Source organism: Dioscorea cayenensis, chromosome 14 (assembly GCF_009730915.1).
Source record: "Dioscorea cayenensis subsp. rotundata cultivar TDr96_F1 chromosome 14, TDr96_F1_v2_PseudoChromosome.rev07_lg8_w22 25.fasta, whole genome shotgun sequence".
NCBI classification, from domain to species: domain Eukaryota; kingdom Viridiplantae; phylum Streptophyta; class Magnoliopsida; order Dioscoreales; family Dioscoreaceae; genus Dioscorea; species Dioscorea cayenensis.
In genome coordinates this window covers 21026157-21043553 of record NC_052484.1, presented here as the reverse complement: position 1 = coordinate 21043553, position 17397 = coordinate 21026157, and positions in this window count along the sequence as shown.

Sequence of the window (17397 nt, the reverse complement as noted above, 5' to 3'; positions counted from 1 at the left end):
TTTTTTTTCGTTAAGTAATGAGTTGTTGGTAATTGGGACGATATACTAAAACAACATGCTATAGTTATTAATGTATGGATCGTTTAGTGTTACATTTGTTTTCCATGATAATCAGAGTAAATCAATTAGATATTCATTTTATTTTGTATTTTTAAATTGATATGCAAGTATTATTGTTATATGTGATTTTTTTTCATTAATCATGATTACTCTAAGATTAATTTGTAGTTAACTTGATATTTTTCACATATTTAAATTGAACTTACATTTTTTTTGGAGTGTTCTAGTTGCTCATAGTTCCAATTTAGTTTTGATGACACTTGTTCATGACATGGGTGGTAGTCCTGTCATTTTAGTAAAATTTTTCACATTATTTTGGGAAAAAAATTTCAAAAAACATTTGTAAAAATTTACTTCGAGTTTCTCCATAAGCTGCTTTGCATTTGAAGCGCCGACAATAATATGTCCTGCACTTGGGCTGATGAAACCTTCTTCTACAGCTTGGTCAATGAAAGAAAGCAATGAGTCGTAGTAGCCATTAATATTCAATAATCCAACCTACAACCATGAATAAGTTTGTCATAATTTGTTCATAATTTCCATTATGTTTGCCTATAATTGCCATTGAATTACCGGCTTGTTGTGTATGCCTAGTTGTGCCCACGTAATCACTTCAAAAAGTTCTTCAAGAGTACCATAACCTCTTGTATAATAATTTCAATTGAGATTAATTATTTTTTTTTTTATTTCAAGAGAAAAAATTAATGACTTGGGAGAGGATGTATAATGAATGATAACAGAATGATACCAAAAATAAAAAAACAATGTTAGTGAATATATAACAAATATGAAATGTAGGTTGTGTAATAACCGGGCATAGCAATAAAAAGCATCGAGTGCGAGTCATCTACGCTTTTTCTTTTTGGTGCATATCGGCCCACAGGTTTTACTTCTCCTATAGTGAGCCTTGATGATCCGAAAAAAATTTACAAAACAATATATTACTGAATAGCCATTGGTATTTGTGGTTTTTTTTTTTTGGAATAGCTTGTCATAAAATTCAATAATTTTTTTTCATACCTCTTTATCCATTAGAGCTTTGGGAATGATACTAAGCATATGGAGAAAAAATGTTAATAACTTCAGTTTTTTTCAAATAAATGGTGTTTTGAAATATTTTTTTTTTAAAATAAACCATACCCAAGAACTTGTTTTCCACCATTAAAGACAGTTTGTGATATCAAGCCCATTAATCCAATATTGCCTCCTCCATATACTAAATTAATGTCTTTCATCACCTGAAGGGATTTGCAAGGTTATTTCATATTTTTTGTAGTTGAGCATACACAAATGAGTAGGTTATATGATTATAAGAACAATAATAGAGAAAGAACAATGGAACGGAAGAGAGAGTGATGAAAAAAACAATTAAAATTAGGTAAAAGTAAGAAGCCAAACCAGTTCTTTGCCAAGATCAATAGCAGCATCTTGATAACTCTTTTGCTTTCCTAGGCTGCTACCGCAAAAAACACAAACTGTCTTGAATTTGGATGTACTCATTCTCTTTCTTTTGTTTTGCTTTACTAACACTGCGAATTGCATTAAATTATAATAAGGAAAGATAAATTCAAGATGCAAGTATGATATTTTTTTTTCTTGCTATAAATAAAACAAACTGGTTGATAATTGAATAATAATAATAATAATAATAATAATAATAATAAGGATGAGGTAGAAAACATTAGATTGATGATATGTATCTTTTGTTGGAGTCTTACCACGTCTGATCTAGGATATTAATGATTGTGTTGGAAGAGTACTCTATTTCTATATATAGAGAGATGGTTTCCTTGCGTTGTTCTTCTTTGGTTCATTATATTGTTCATGTTTTTTCGGATTTTTTGAAAAAAAATAGATTTGATTTCCATTCGTACAATTTTTTTTCTAAAAATGTAATTGAAAATGTTAAAATTATGATAAAATCCAAAAGAAGGGTAGATTTTCTTAAAAGAAGAGTAGATTTTCTTAAAAGAAGAGTAGATTTTTTTATATCAATCCAGCCAAAAGCTAGCAAACTCTAGTTTTTTGGATCATGATGATAAAAAAAAAAATTCCATTCCAATCCTGCCATAAGCTAGCAAACCCTAAAAAATTTTTGATCCCGATGATTAATGTGTAGATTTGCATTGGATTGTCTCTTGATTGGATGGGAGCAATGAACAACATATATTGTGTTATAACATATAATGGGCAAAGACTAAGAAGTCAAGCTCAAATACCAAAAAATGGATCTAGCTATTTCATTCCATGCTTAAATGATTAGTTGGCGATCTTGACATCCATAACCATCTTTTAGCAAATCTTGTTTTCTTGGACAACTCATTGAGAACATAATCCTTAATATCTTTGTCGAAAGATGCAAACAAATAACAAAAATCATGTTTGAAAAAAACAATGACCATCAATTGTTAAATTGAGACAAAAGAAAAAGTAACATACAGATGCCCTATAACAGCAAAATCCTATGACAAATGATATAACTATCTAATAGCTACAAAAAGTCTTTTGCCAAATAAGCTCAAAGAAAAATATATAAATTGATGAAAAATTGTGAAAATTAAAACCAAATCTTACCTCCTTAGACAAAGAATTGACAACAAAATCCTTGATATCTCTAATGACATATGCAAACAAATAATATAAAAAGTTGCGTCTGGAAAACCATGGTAGCAAGAAAAGAAAAACAAACAAAACAAAACACACAATCTCTCTCTCTCTCTCTCTCTCTCTCTCTCTCTCTCTCTTTCCTCTATGTATATATACATCCATTTATTATGTGTTATTTTCTTTGTTTTTCTATATATATATATATATACACTTCCATCTATCACAGCTTTGTTTGGGAGTTTGCATTTGTGGTGATCATTATTCTCTAGTTTGTTAGAACGTTTTTTCTTTTCCTTATCTAGGTCTATATTTTTTCTCTATGTATTTTCCTTCATTGGTTGCTTTCATTTTTTTGTTTTGTCTTCAATTTTTTCTCACATTACTAATGATAAATTTTTTTCATTTTTGTTAGTATGGGAGAGAAGTATTGCAAAGTCTTTTATTGACATCATCCCTCAAGAATTGATTGAAGACATCATTGCATATATTGCTTCAACATCTTCTAGATCTCTTCATGATCTCAAAAATATTACGTGGTGGTAATTTTTATTAATTATTCATAGTATAAAAGGCATAGTTGCTTCTTTGAATTATGAGTGTATATATACATATATCTTTTTGCGGTTGTAAGAGTTTTTTTATGTAGCATCGAAAAAGTCGGAAAGTTGGGCGATTAATGCGGGTTGATAATTTATGGTATCTTGACATGAAGGAGTATATTAGTGTTCTTCAAAAATTGTGCCCGAGCAAGACAATTTGGAAGCTTGTTTGGTGCTTGGATTGGTGCAAAACTTATCTTTCCTTTTTTTATTGTAGATAAGTTATAGTATTAATATTGACAATATATTTTTGACATTGTTTTTTTCGGATCGATTGTATGAAGTTAAAAATGGATTCGGGGCATCAATATCTAACAAATGCAGACTTTTTAAAGGTCATTTACTTGCTTTGGGTATGTAGGGGAATTATTTTTGTACAAAAAAATCAGGGGAACACGTCCTTACGGCATGATAATGCTCAACATGGTTGCTCTTTGGAAGAGTTGATCATGGCTCAAAACCATTTTGAAAGCAAAAAAAATCGGTAATTATATAATAAATAATTGTAGATATTACTGACAAAAATTATTTAGAGATATCGTATGGAGTATAGAATGTAAATGGATAGAAAAAAAGAGGGATGGGAGTGTGAGAGCCATTTGTGTGGTCGAAAAAAAATAGATGATGTCCTTTGTAATGAATGGTTAGGTGAAGATGGATTAGTGAGAGAGTTTTTGTAGTCAAGTTTGTAGATGGAAATATGAATTTAATATGTTTACAACACTTTACGTAATGGATTTTTATTTGTAATGGAATTTTTGAAGCAATGCTTAAAAATTTCATTGTTTTGATTCATTTATTTGTTTAGTAATTTATTTATTTATTGAAAAAAATAAGTTTTTGACTTGGGCTAACATGTTTTTTTCGACTTCCAAATTTTTTCAAATTTCTCATTGATGATGGATTCTTCTAATATTTCATCTTTTACCGATAAAATAGTTATGATGATTTTTTTCACATAATGTGATGGAGATGATAAATTATCTTTTTCTTATTATGTCATTATATGATGGTTGTAAAAAAAATGACTAAATTCTTTATGGTTTTGCATGGAGTCTTATTCTATGTATTTAACATAATAACAATAATTCTAAAAAAAATCGAAAAAATAACAGCAACCAACATGCTCCAAATGGCAATGAGTTAGGCTCAAATTTTATCAATTGATTTTAACATAATAATTTTTTAAAAAGGTTAGACCAAAAACAAAGTTAGGTTCCCATCCCTTCAAGACTCATCAATCCATTTCAATGCAATCTATCATAATAAAATTTTCAAATAAAAAAAATTCAAAATCCATGCACCAAATAGAGTTCAAAGGCTTTAGGGGGATAAACTTTATATGTATGTATATGTATGTATATGTATATATATATATGTGTGTGTGTGTGTGTGTGTCCAATTCTCATTTGGAAAGGTTTAAATGAGAGTGTAAGGGCTATTGAGTAATTTTATTTTGTTAGTTTAATCAATCTTGAAAGTCCAAATGTTACCATGTTTGATGTTGATGCAAGAGAATTTACTCTCAATATATACAAAGGATGTTTTTGTAAAATCATATATTTACATATATAATAACATTTGTAAAATAAAATAAACCTTAATCATGTTCTCTCCCCAAACATGAGATTATTAATTAATATTTTTTAAATAATATTAAAGATAATAACAATAATTAATATAATTTTTACACTAAATCTTAACCTCCGGTCGTCCCTTCCATCATTCGATGCGCCATCTCCCACGACAGGGGAACGGATGAGTAGAGGACGTTAGCAGCGGCGTTGAAGAGTCTTGCAGGGATGAAAGCGGTGATCGAGCCGAAGAATCCAACTGCATAACGGAGGGCAGGAAATGAAGGTGCGGGCAAGAGAATTTGCTACGCCATCTCTCACAGCAAGGGGATGGATTCGTTGTACCAACACGTTTACGATGAGGAATGAAGAGAACCAAAGATGGAGAAAGCAAAGAACTTGGAAAAAAAAAATGTTATTATCTAAGTTTATGACAGGCAAAATCAACTATTTATTATCTAAGTTCATGGCGGACAAAGACAACTGTTCAGTTTTTTTTTAAAATTGAAAATTTTTGTTTGTATCTTTTTGTCTATTTGCATTATAGTATGCAACCATTAATTGTCAACTTCTTGTATTAATTACTTTCATTAAATATATTAATTGAGTGTATATGAAAGAATATGCTACCTAATAAACCATTTGAGAATTAATGGTACTTGTGTTATATATATATATATATATATATATATTGATGACTATCACAGAGGTTTTGATGATCAAACTATATTTCTATTAAATTTAAAAAAAAACTCATTTTATTCATAACAAAACTCTCTTTAATTATTTCATCGTTTTTCATAGCAAAGCTTTCATCTTGCAATACATCATTAGAAGTGATGAACAACATACTCATTACAGTACTAAAGATGAAGGTAATGCATTCGATTGACAAAAACTCTGTAAAATGGTGGTAATATTGATCCAATCATCGTCATCTCTATCAACTAAATGATCATGATCATCATTAATCTCCAAGTTATCTTCAGAACAATATTCCTTCTCCTTTTCTAAAGGAAGAGGTGATGGAGGTGGTGATGGACGTGGTGGAGAAGGCATAGTGAGAAACTCATAGCAAAAATTAGTCTGAGCTTTCTTGATACCTCTAAAGGTGATTGATGACATGTCATAAGCCACTGCTGCTTCTTCTGGTGTATCAAATGTGCCTAACCAATGTCTTTTTTTAGTAGAAGGGTTTCTAATCTCTGCCGCATAACGTCCCGATGGTCTCCTTCGTACTCCTAAGTACCCCGTCGATGCTCTACATCGTCTTCTCTGATGACGGGGTAAGATGATGCATTGTAAGTCAAGCATGTCCATAGATGTGCAATGTTAATTGTTGCAAGATTGTTTAGTATCTTATCTCTATATAGATAGTTGAATTGAATAATATATATATATATATATATATATATATATATATATATATATATATATATATATATATATTGGAGGAAGAATTGAATTAGGGTTCTATAGAGTAATATAGGTGGTGTTGGGATGTCATACGGTGATCACTGTAGATGTCCTTATATTTGTAATCTAAGGCCGTTCTTGGATTATGAATCAATTTTATTTATTATCATTATGAAAAAAAATAGAAAGTTTAATGGGGAATAGGTTCAATACAACAAAAGAATATTAAATTAATAATAATAACATAAGTTATTTTCATACAGTTTTTTTAAAAAAACCCCAAACTTAATCAAACAGCTCTAAATAAAATGAAAGGGATTTAAGGGGATTAACTTTATATACGTTGATCTTCTAGATCTTCTTCTTTGGTGACAGGTAGCCTTATGCATTGGAAGTCAGGTATGTCCATAAATATGTAATGTTAATTATTGCATGATTGTTTTGTATCTTATCTCTTTATATATAGTTTTATGCAATCATATATGTATATATATATATATATATATATATATATATATATATAGTTTGGAAAAACAATTAAATTAGGGTTTTGTAGAGTAATGTAGGTGTTGGTCGGTTGCTATATGTAATGTTAATTGTTGTTAGGTTGTTTTGTCTCTTATCTCTCTATATATAGTTATATGCAATCATATATGTATATATATTTATATAGTTTGGAAAAACAATTGAATTAGGGTTTTCTAGAGTAATGTAAGTGTTGTTAGGTTGGAATACAACAGCTGCTTCAACACTTTGAACAACATGGCAATTATATCTCAACAAAGATTGATGCGATTGTATATCGTGTTAGATTTAGCAGAGTGATGTTGGAGTGTTGTTTGGGAATATTACTCCGACTTTCTCAAGTTTTTGTTTGTTTGTTTGTTTTTTTTTGGTTGGGATAGCCATTACTACCTCACAAATGTCTATATAGAGAAAGATAGTTGTTTTTGTCTTGTTTTTTTCTTTGGTTATTGTTATGTTTTTAAAATACATTATATATATTATTTTTGTCAAAGATAGTGATCATGTTTTTGTTAGATTTTTCTTAAAAGAAGAGTAGATTTGTTTTTATATTTGAATTGAATTTTTTTATATATATATATATATATATATATATATATATATATATATATATATATATATATATATATATATATATTGGAGAAAGAATTGAATTAGGGTTCTGTAGAGTAATATAGGTGTTGTTGGGATGTCATACGACAGTCACTATAGACGTCTTTATATTTGTAATCTAAGGCCGTTCTTGAATTATGATTCAATTTTATTTATTATCATTATGAAAAAAATAGAAAGTTTAATGGGAAATAGGTTCAATACAACAAAATAATATTAAATTCCCCACCCAATTAAACATCTCCAAATGACATGGAAAGGATTTAAGGGGATCAAATGTTAATCATCTAGATCTTCTTCTTTGGTGACAGGGTAGTTTATCTCTTTATATATACTTTTATGCAATCATATATGTATATATATATATATATATTAGTTTGGAAAAACAATTAAATTAGTGGTTTTATTAAATTATTCAAGTGGCAGGAATTAGTGTTACGCTCTCAAAAAACAATTAAACCAAAATTAGAAAAACCAAAAAATCAGCTATTAATATGATATATATGCATATATAAATATAGGTATGATTTTTTTGTTTATTTTTAATTTTTGTTTTTCATTTTTTTCCAATTTTTTGTATATATAAATATAGGCATGATTTTTGTATATTTTTAATTTTTATTTTTCACTTTTTTTCCAATTCTTTTTTTCATATATATATATATGTGTGTGTGTGTGTGTGTGTGTGTGTTTTGAAGCCGAAGGGGAACATTATTCAAGCGGCGGGATTAGTGGCACGCTTGAGAGCGTAGGGGGCGGAGGAGGTAGCATCATTGAGGGGTAGGGTTAGGGTTCAAAAAAAAAAACAATCACTGATAAAACCCTTTCGATTTGATGGTATACTTATCCACAGGAGTAGAGAAATAGGTGTCGGATAGTGTTCTTAATATTATATTGTTGTCGGTTTTTTTATTGGCCAGTTGACTAACAATGGAGAGTCGGGAAAAATGGTTTTACTTGATTTGCAAAACCTAACATGATTTGGTAGGATAAATCAATGGCAAGTAATGGCCGAGTATGCTTACTCACGGGTGTTCATCATAGTATATTGTTGTTGGCTTCTCATTGGCCCATTGATTAACAATGGGGAATCAAGAAGGATATTAAAGTGAGCTAGCAGAGGTATTAATGATAAAGGAAATCAACAAAGACAAACTCTCAAGGAATAGTGATTTTTTTGATATATATATATATATATATATATATATATGTATATATTATATGCTTTTGATTTGAGAAATGCATGTATATAAAACGTGATGGTATGATGAAGAGATGATGAAGATGGAGGAGATGACAGATGAGAGAGAGCATTGTTACTCAACGGCACTTGGATAGTATATATAAATTAACAAAAAAACAAAAAAACAAACACCATATATATATATAAATAATACAACCAAATAAAAATAAACAAAATAAAATTATATAGATATATATATATACCAAATACATATTGAGAGAGACAATTTAACAGTAAATCTATATATTTTACTGTTTAAAAGCAGTGTTTAAAAAAAAAGAAAGGAAAAACTATTATTTATATTGAGAGAGAAAGAGTTGGTGTGGAACCCATTAAAAAAATCCAATCAAAACCAAACAAATTTAAAAAAAACACTAAGATTAATATTATATATGCCAGCATAGATATCGGTGCTTATGCTATGAGCTTCATCTAATGCGAATTATAAAATATAAATTGTAAAAAAATAAAATCATTTAAAAAATATGAGAAACTAACAAAACACTAATATTATCAGATAAATTTAATAAAATAATAACATATAATATAGTATATAAATAATAAAAACAAAAAATCATATATAGATATATAAAAAACAATAAAAAATAACATAAAAAGACAATATATATATTTATTTATTTATTTTATTCTTTTACAATAAAAATACGGAAAAAAACCATGTGTATATATATACACACACATGAACATAAATATTAGTATCATATATGTATTGAGAGGGAATGATGGATTGGTGTGGGACCCACTTAATTAAAAAAATAAAAAATAAAAACCAATAATAATATTTTGAATATTGTGTTTCCTTGAAATAATGTGTTTCTTGTTATTATCTAATTAAGATTAAGTTAACCCAATCACTTAATCAAGCTTAGTGTTATGATGAAAAATCCAAATGAATAAAAATTTGCCAAATGTCTTGTGGAGAAGGCTGCAATGCACTGCTGGTAATGGGGGATAACTTTAATATATAGTTATATATGATATATAGTGTATAAAATTTATTCTAAAAAAAAATAGTGTATAAATTATTTTTTATGTGCTTTTTAAAATATGATGAGTTTATTTTTTATAAATACGAATAAATTAAAGGAGTAAACTCTCTATTTTTTAGTAAGTAATGAAATACCAACAGATTTCTTAATGATAGTGTGATTTATATATATATACATAATTATTTTATATCTTAAAAAAACACTCCCCTAATGTCCCAGTTTTTTATATAAAATAAATATTATTCTGTCATAAAAATAGGCCAGCAAGCAGAAAAATTGCTACTGTTTAATAGTTTCCTCAAATAAATAAATATAAATATATATTGTTAAATAGTCGTTAGACGCATCTTGATCTGGATGCTGGAAATGTTCATGCGCAAACTCCAAACACATACCATATATGTCCATACATCTTCTTGATCATGTGCGAGTGTTTCAAGTTATCTTCCTGGCCTTTTTCTAATTTTTTGTTTCATTAATAAATTTAACACATCCGTGTGAATTGGAAATATTTATATACATATATATGGGATTTAATGCTATCTCCGTGGAATTTATCACATGTCATCAACCGTGTGTCTTCTATTTGATTGTTTATATAAATATGTTAAATTATTGGTATATTTATAAATACAGGGTATGGGTTTTAGTCTCTAACGCTTAGTTTTATTCTTTTTTTATTTTTTAGTCTAATGGTTACTTTTATTCTTTTCCATCTTGTTGTAAAAACTCAATAAAATAAAGTTGTAATGGAGAAAAAAAATTTGGTGATGAAGCTAAAGCTCAGCTTCTTAGTTTACAAATATTCTGACTCACAAGATTTGTCCGGCGAAAACGAATCCATCCAAAGCATATAATTAATCCGTTTAAAATACCACTTAGGTCCATTTAGTTCTTGGAAAAAACATATTTCACATCACATAGGAATGTTATTTGGTTCGAAATATTGTGTTAATTTAATATAATCATATTTAATTGGGATTATTATTGTTGGAAATAGTTTATTACAATATTATGAGATTATCACATATTTGATAATCCAAGATAGACACCAAATTTGGTAATATTAATATTACCAATTTTCTCAGTAATATTTTAGGTTAATAATGTGATATTATTATTTAAATTATTACCAATACAATACTAAATACGGTAATATTTTTAAATTACTACATAACATATGCTAATCTTTCGACATTACCATAAACAGAGTTAGGATGAACAAATCACTCACATCTGAGTTTCATGAGTGACACTATACAAGCTGTGTCATCATTTATTTTTATCACACCATCTCTCATTTCTCATTGTTTTTTTAGCAATTGTTGCTTTATTTGTTTTTGCTATTTATATGTATTTTTGCACTATTGATTTACTTTTGTTTGAATTTTTTAAAACTTTTTTAATTTTTTTAATAAATATATGATCTATTCAATTTATTTAAAAAATTAATTATTTTTTATTTTTAATTAAAACTTGAATAAGTGATAATACTGGAGTTTCTGGGTGGTACTTTCTAGATTTTTAATTAAAACTTGAATCAAGGGACGGGTATGTGAGAAAGACACACTCTATATCACAATGCCCTCACTTTGTGTTGGGCGAAGATTGAACCCGGGGAACCACACTTGAAATCCAAGATAAAAGCCCTACGCAAGGGATCCGGTGTCAATTGACCCATAGTGCTTCCTAAATTTTTGTGTTTAAAAAAATATTGACAAATCACAAAATATATATTAAAAAAAAATTCTAAATATTGGATGAAAAATCTTACCATAATAATTTTTCTTATAAGAACCCACTGCTGAGCAGTGGAATCTACATTGGATCATCGACACCAATGTTATCAATTTATAAAAATATATTTTTTTAAATATCATGTGCCATTTTTTTTTGAATTTCTATATCTGAATATATATATGTAAAATATAGATTAAATAAAAGTGGCAAATTTTTTTAAAAAAAAGTGGATAAACCACAACTATTGCTAGAAAACAAGGTACAACCCTCTACCAAAGGTAGATAAAGAGGCAAGAAAAACCCGAGCAACAAAGCCACTAGCAGTGGTTACAAAGAAACAGAAAAACAAAACCCCACAGAGACACACACAGACAAACACACCGGAGGAGGGGACCTCCACTAAACAAAGCATATGAAAATTATCCCTCCGTAGGCAAATGGTCATCGCCGGGCGCCGCATCCTCGTTGTGTGCATCCGCCCTCAGCCCTAGAAACTCTAAGCTGCTCCTGATACACCTTAGGGAGTTATCCAACCTGCCTTGTGATCTAACCGTGTCGGGAGAACACCAGAGAAGAATAATGCGATCAATTTTCAGGATAACAGCATGAACGGGCGAAACATTGGCGTTGAAGATACAATCATTTCTAGCAAGCCAGATATTCCACACAAGAGCTTTAACCACCAGATCCCCAATAGCCCTTTGTGAATGTCGCAAAGAAAACCTCCACGTAACCCAAATATTGAAGACGGAATCAGGAGGGTCGGGCAACTGTAATAATTAACAAAAATACTCCCAAATGGAGCGAGCAAAGGGGCAATGGATGAAGAGATGGTCCACAGATTCAACACCCCCATGGCAAAGCACGCAAGTTGCCGTAGGTAACTGATTACATCTTCGTTTCTCAAGATTCTCCAGGGTAAGGACTTTATTCTTCCACACCAACCAGTTAAAAAGATTTGTCTTTTTAGGGCACCTGGTTTTCCAAAAGAACCTATGAATAGGGCAGCGCAAACCCCCATCAATTAGGAAATTGTACAAAGACTTCACAGAGAAAACGCCATTTATATTGAGCTTCCATGATTTGATGTCCTTAGATCTATCCCCGCTACTCCCGATATTTATCAGAACAGCATGTACCCTCGGAATCTCGGCAAATGGTGACAGAGTTAACAAATGGGCAAGGTCGAACACCGAACCATTATGCTGATGAGAATTAACGAAGAGCTCGGGCCAAGAGAGCATAGACGCCACCCCATTAAGCCAGGGGTCCTTCCAAAAGAGCGTTTCCTTCCCCGAACGGATCACATGGGAAATATAGGAATGAAAAGAAGGAATAACACTGATCCCGCCACGCCAGAAAAAGGACATCCTGCCCCCAAGTCTAGGGAACAGATCCCAATTCTTCAAGGAGTAGTTAAAGAGTAGCACTTCTGAAAGACACCAAGAATCGTCAGTCAAGAACTTCCACCACCATTTCCCAAGAAGCGCCTGATTGAAGGTGTGCAAGTCCAAGATTCCCCACCCCCCTTGGTCAAGCGGCCTGCAGAGGGCTTTCCAGCTAACTAGCCTACAACCCGGCTTGTCAATATCAGGCCCCTCCCACAAGAAATCTCTTCTGATTTGGTCAATCTTTTTAATTACCCACGCCGGGAGTTGGAAGATAGACATCCAGTATGTCGAAAGGGCCGATAGGACGGAATTCACCAGCGTTAACCGACCCCCGAGCGACAAAAATCTACCATTCCAAGATGCAAGCCTTTTTCGCACTTTAAGGATAATTCCTTCCCAATCCTGCTTCCTAGGTCGCTGACCCGCAATCGGTAAACCCAAGTAAGTAACAGGTAATCGACCCACCTGACAGGACAGGGTCGCAGCCGCATCAATTGTCGGTAGGTCGCCCCATTTACTTGAATAAAGACATGTTTTTGAGAAATTGGTAGCTAGACCCGTCATACCCTCAAAAATTAAAAGGATCAATTTGACGATTCTCAGGTCTTCCAAACCTCCCGTCGTCAAAATCAACAAATCATCTGCATAGTGAAGGTTACACCGAGGTCCAAAGTTACCTAGTGGGATCCCCACTAGAACCTTGGACCTCAAAGCATGGGCGAACATCGCACTTAAAACATTAGTGACCATAATAAACAGTAAAAGTGACAAAGGGTCGTCTTGTCTGAGCCCACGCTGATAACGAATATAACCATTAGGAGAACCATTGATCAAAATATTTACCTTTGAAGACACAAAAATACACTTGATCCAACCGATCCAGCGGTCCCCAAAGCCCCTCACATGAAGAAGGTCAAAAAGAAAATCCCAATCCACATGGTCAAAAGCCTTAGCGAAGTCCACCTTGAGAATGTGCCCCGGTAACCTTCGGTTATTAATACTAAAGATCAGCTCCTCCGCCATCGCAATATTATCCAGAATGCAACGCCCCTTAAGGAATGCCGATTGTTCCCTATCCACCAAAGAATTCATCACCTTACTGAGTCTGGTCGCTAACAACTTGGACAAGATTTTAAGATTTGAGTTGATGAGACTAATGGGCCGAAAGTCCCCTGGCCCTTCAGGATTAGCGCCCTTAGGAATAAGGGCAATGCTAGCCCAGTTAATCCTTTCCAAATTTGCGTGCCCGACAAAGAAGTCCTCACAAAGATGAAAAAGATCCTCTTTGATAACATCCCAGAACAACTGAAAGAATTGGATAGGGAAGCCATTAGGGCCAGGCGCCTTATTCCCACCCAAATCGAAGACCGCAGTCTTCACTTCCTCCAGAGTAAACGGGCCTTCCAGAGGTGACAAATCAATAGGAACCTTATGCATCAACAACTCATGTAAGTTGATCTTAATTCTCGAAGTCCTTCTAGTCCCGAACTGCTGACGGAACTGCTCCCCGAACAACCTGCCGATCACAGCTAGGGTAACCAGGCCCACTGGACCCAACTTGCTGGGCATGGGTCGACTAATGACAGACTCGTAATCGACTCCCCAGGGTGAATTGACCTGGCAAAACCTGTGGATTGTGGGTTAATTTGAGTTGATTGGGGCCTGATTAGGGACTCCTCACAAACCGGCGACCTAAGCCAGAACTCGTTGGTTTTTTAATTTTTTTTTATAGAATAGAATTATTTAAAAAAAACAAAGATTTTGATGAGGATTGAAATACATACTTAAGAAAACTAGACAAGTATTTTACCTGCCACTCCATATTTTATTTATGTTTTCTTAGAAATAGAAACAAATAAATATAAAAGGAAGATCATAAATTAAGTTTTTTTTAATTTATTTTAAAATAAAAATGAATTCTGAATAGATTAAAAATTGAATTTATTGTACTAAACATATATTGTCAGTGCAAAAGAAAGAATTATTAATTTCAAAATTTACTGTTTTTTTATCAATTTTGAGCATAATTAGATTTATGAATATTTATAATTTAATATTTAGTTATGAAAATTGGGAACTTGTTACATTAAATATAATTTCACTTGCATTTAATATTTATGATAATTAAAACCTAAAAAATATTTTTTACAACCACTAAAAAAATGTAAAATAAGTTTTTTTATAACCATTCAAATGGGTTTACTTTATATCCATGGTGATGTTCTTAATGAATTGGTAGTTGTCATTCAATTATGATTAATTTTTATATTTTGATCATCAAACTTCAATTTATATTAAATTGATTACTCAATTTTAATTTGAGTACAATGGACAATAAATTAAAGATTTTAACCCCTAAATGATTATATAGTTATTTGAAAATCCGAGTTAGTCCTTCCCATGACATATTATTAAATCTGTTGTAGGTGTCCATGTCATCGAAAAAGAGTTATATCATTTATTTGGGGCTGAAATATTTTAATTTAGTACTCAATAAAATCAATTAAAAGTTAACTAACCAAATCGATGCAAATTGAATTTCGATGATCAAAATGAAAATAGACCAAAGTTTAATGAGCTACTTAAAAAAAAATCTTATAAATAAAAAAAAAAATCAACCTATTGGGTCACGGGCACGGGTTAGAAAAAATCCAACCTATAACCGGATCCGCTATAGTGCAATTTAGTTACATGTTATCGACCTGGCAGGTTTCCACTGACCGGTTCCGGGCGGGGCCAAAATTCTGCCCATGCCCCCCTCTACTTGGGTTATTTTAACAGTAATTGACATTATTTTAGAATTATTTATTATAATCTCAACATTTTTTTTTGCAATAAAAATGGCACAAAAAAGAAAGCGCGGGAAAGACGAGCGGGGTAGTATTATTTTTTAATTATCTCAGAGTGCAAACCATTTGAAATTCCAGTGTTACTCCATTTCTTATATGTGGTTTGGTTCTAGAGGGGGAGAAGAAGACGGTGAGGAGTGCTAGAAGGGAGTTCTCACCACTGCTTGCATGATGATCTCAAGGGCTGTCTCCTTGTTTAACCCCATTCAAATTTCTCCGATGCCCCTTCTTGATCTCCCTTTCGATGTATGTCTTTTCTCGCCTTCGTTGCATATTCTATGTCGATCATACCATTCTTTTGATAATCGTGCATTTATTAGTTGAATTTTTGTTCTTTTTCATTATCATTGTTGGATGCATTGGTTCCATTAATAATTAGAGGTTTTTGGATTTGAATTACATGGCTCTGTTTTTTTGAGTAATCTTGATCAATACTGCCATGGTGTTTTGGTGACTGTGCTTGGTGGATGATGTTTTGATCTCCTTGAATTTCACAATAGTTTAATAAATTAATTGAAAATTTGTGCATCCACTGCCATATAATTTGTTTGGATTTTGATTAATCCAAAGAAAACAATGGAAGGTCAATCTTCTAATTCCTAGGTTTCTTTTGATTTTATATTGTATAATATATGGATTTCAAGACTCGTTGAAATTAAGAACCAATATTAAGGCAATAATAGTATTCCCATATACAACAGAAAACTGAGAGATCACCAGAATATATGAGACATCCAGAGAAATGTAGTGTATCTATTCACTGTTGTCATTACTCAGGAAAAGTGGATAATTCAGAACTAAAAGCTTGAATTAGGATTTTTTTTTTTTTTTTGGTTCAGTAATGTTCATCTATTCTCATTGAGGCTATTTCAGGAGTACAAAGCAAGAAGCACAAAATATTAAGCTTAAAACGTTTTCTGTCATGATTGATTTATATGTCATACATATGTGTATATTGAACATATACTTGAAGTCACCCAAGGCAATGAAAGCTTATTGTTCTCTTGATGAAGGTGGTCTGTAGCTCATACATTTTCTAGGAACAGATAATCAATGTGTCTACATGTTGTTGCCTTTTGTCGCCATTATTGAAAAATATTTAAATTGTGCTATTGTCTAACTTCTTTTGTCAAACAGGCATCTAATAAACTGCAGACCTACAAATGTAAGGGCAGACAGATGCCATTCTCTGGGCTTTAGCAGTCTATTACAACTGGGGTTATTTTTCTTTTCCTTTATACAGCTTCCTCTGTTCAAATGTGGTCCATGTCATGGAGTTCTTCCTGGTTATGAATTCCAAAAATTTGAAAGGTTAGTTATCATGAAGTGCTCAGTGGTTCTCTTTTACTCTAGCTGTTATTTCTAACTAGTATCAAAGTTTTCACCGGTTGTTTCTAACCAAGTGCAGGTTGGCTACAAATAAGATGCCCAGAACATTTTCAGAGTTTGGGCAGGAGTTTTTTACCTGCATGGGATGGTAACATGCATCTCTATGATTACACTCTTTTAAGTCACAGTATTACTTTTCGTTTAGCTTATGATCCATTCATTTTGCTGGAATTTATATGTGACAACTTGACTACTTTTTTGTTGTACTAATTAAGGATGTGCACCTGGCTGCTAGCCATCTTAAAATATGCACTTATGCCTACGGTCATTAATGAGTCTTTTATGGGTATAGATCTTGTTCATCTAAGTAATTTTGGGTTTTCTTCTTTTTAAAAGGTTTGTTTTTTCTTTTGAGGCCGTACCTGTTGTCTTTCCTATCAAA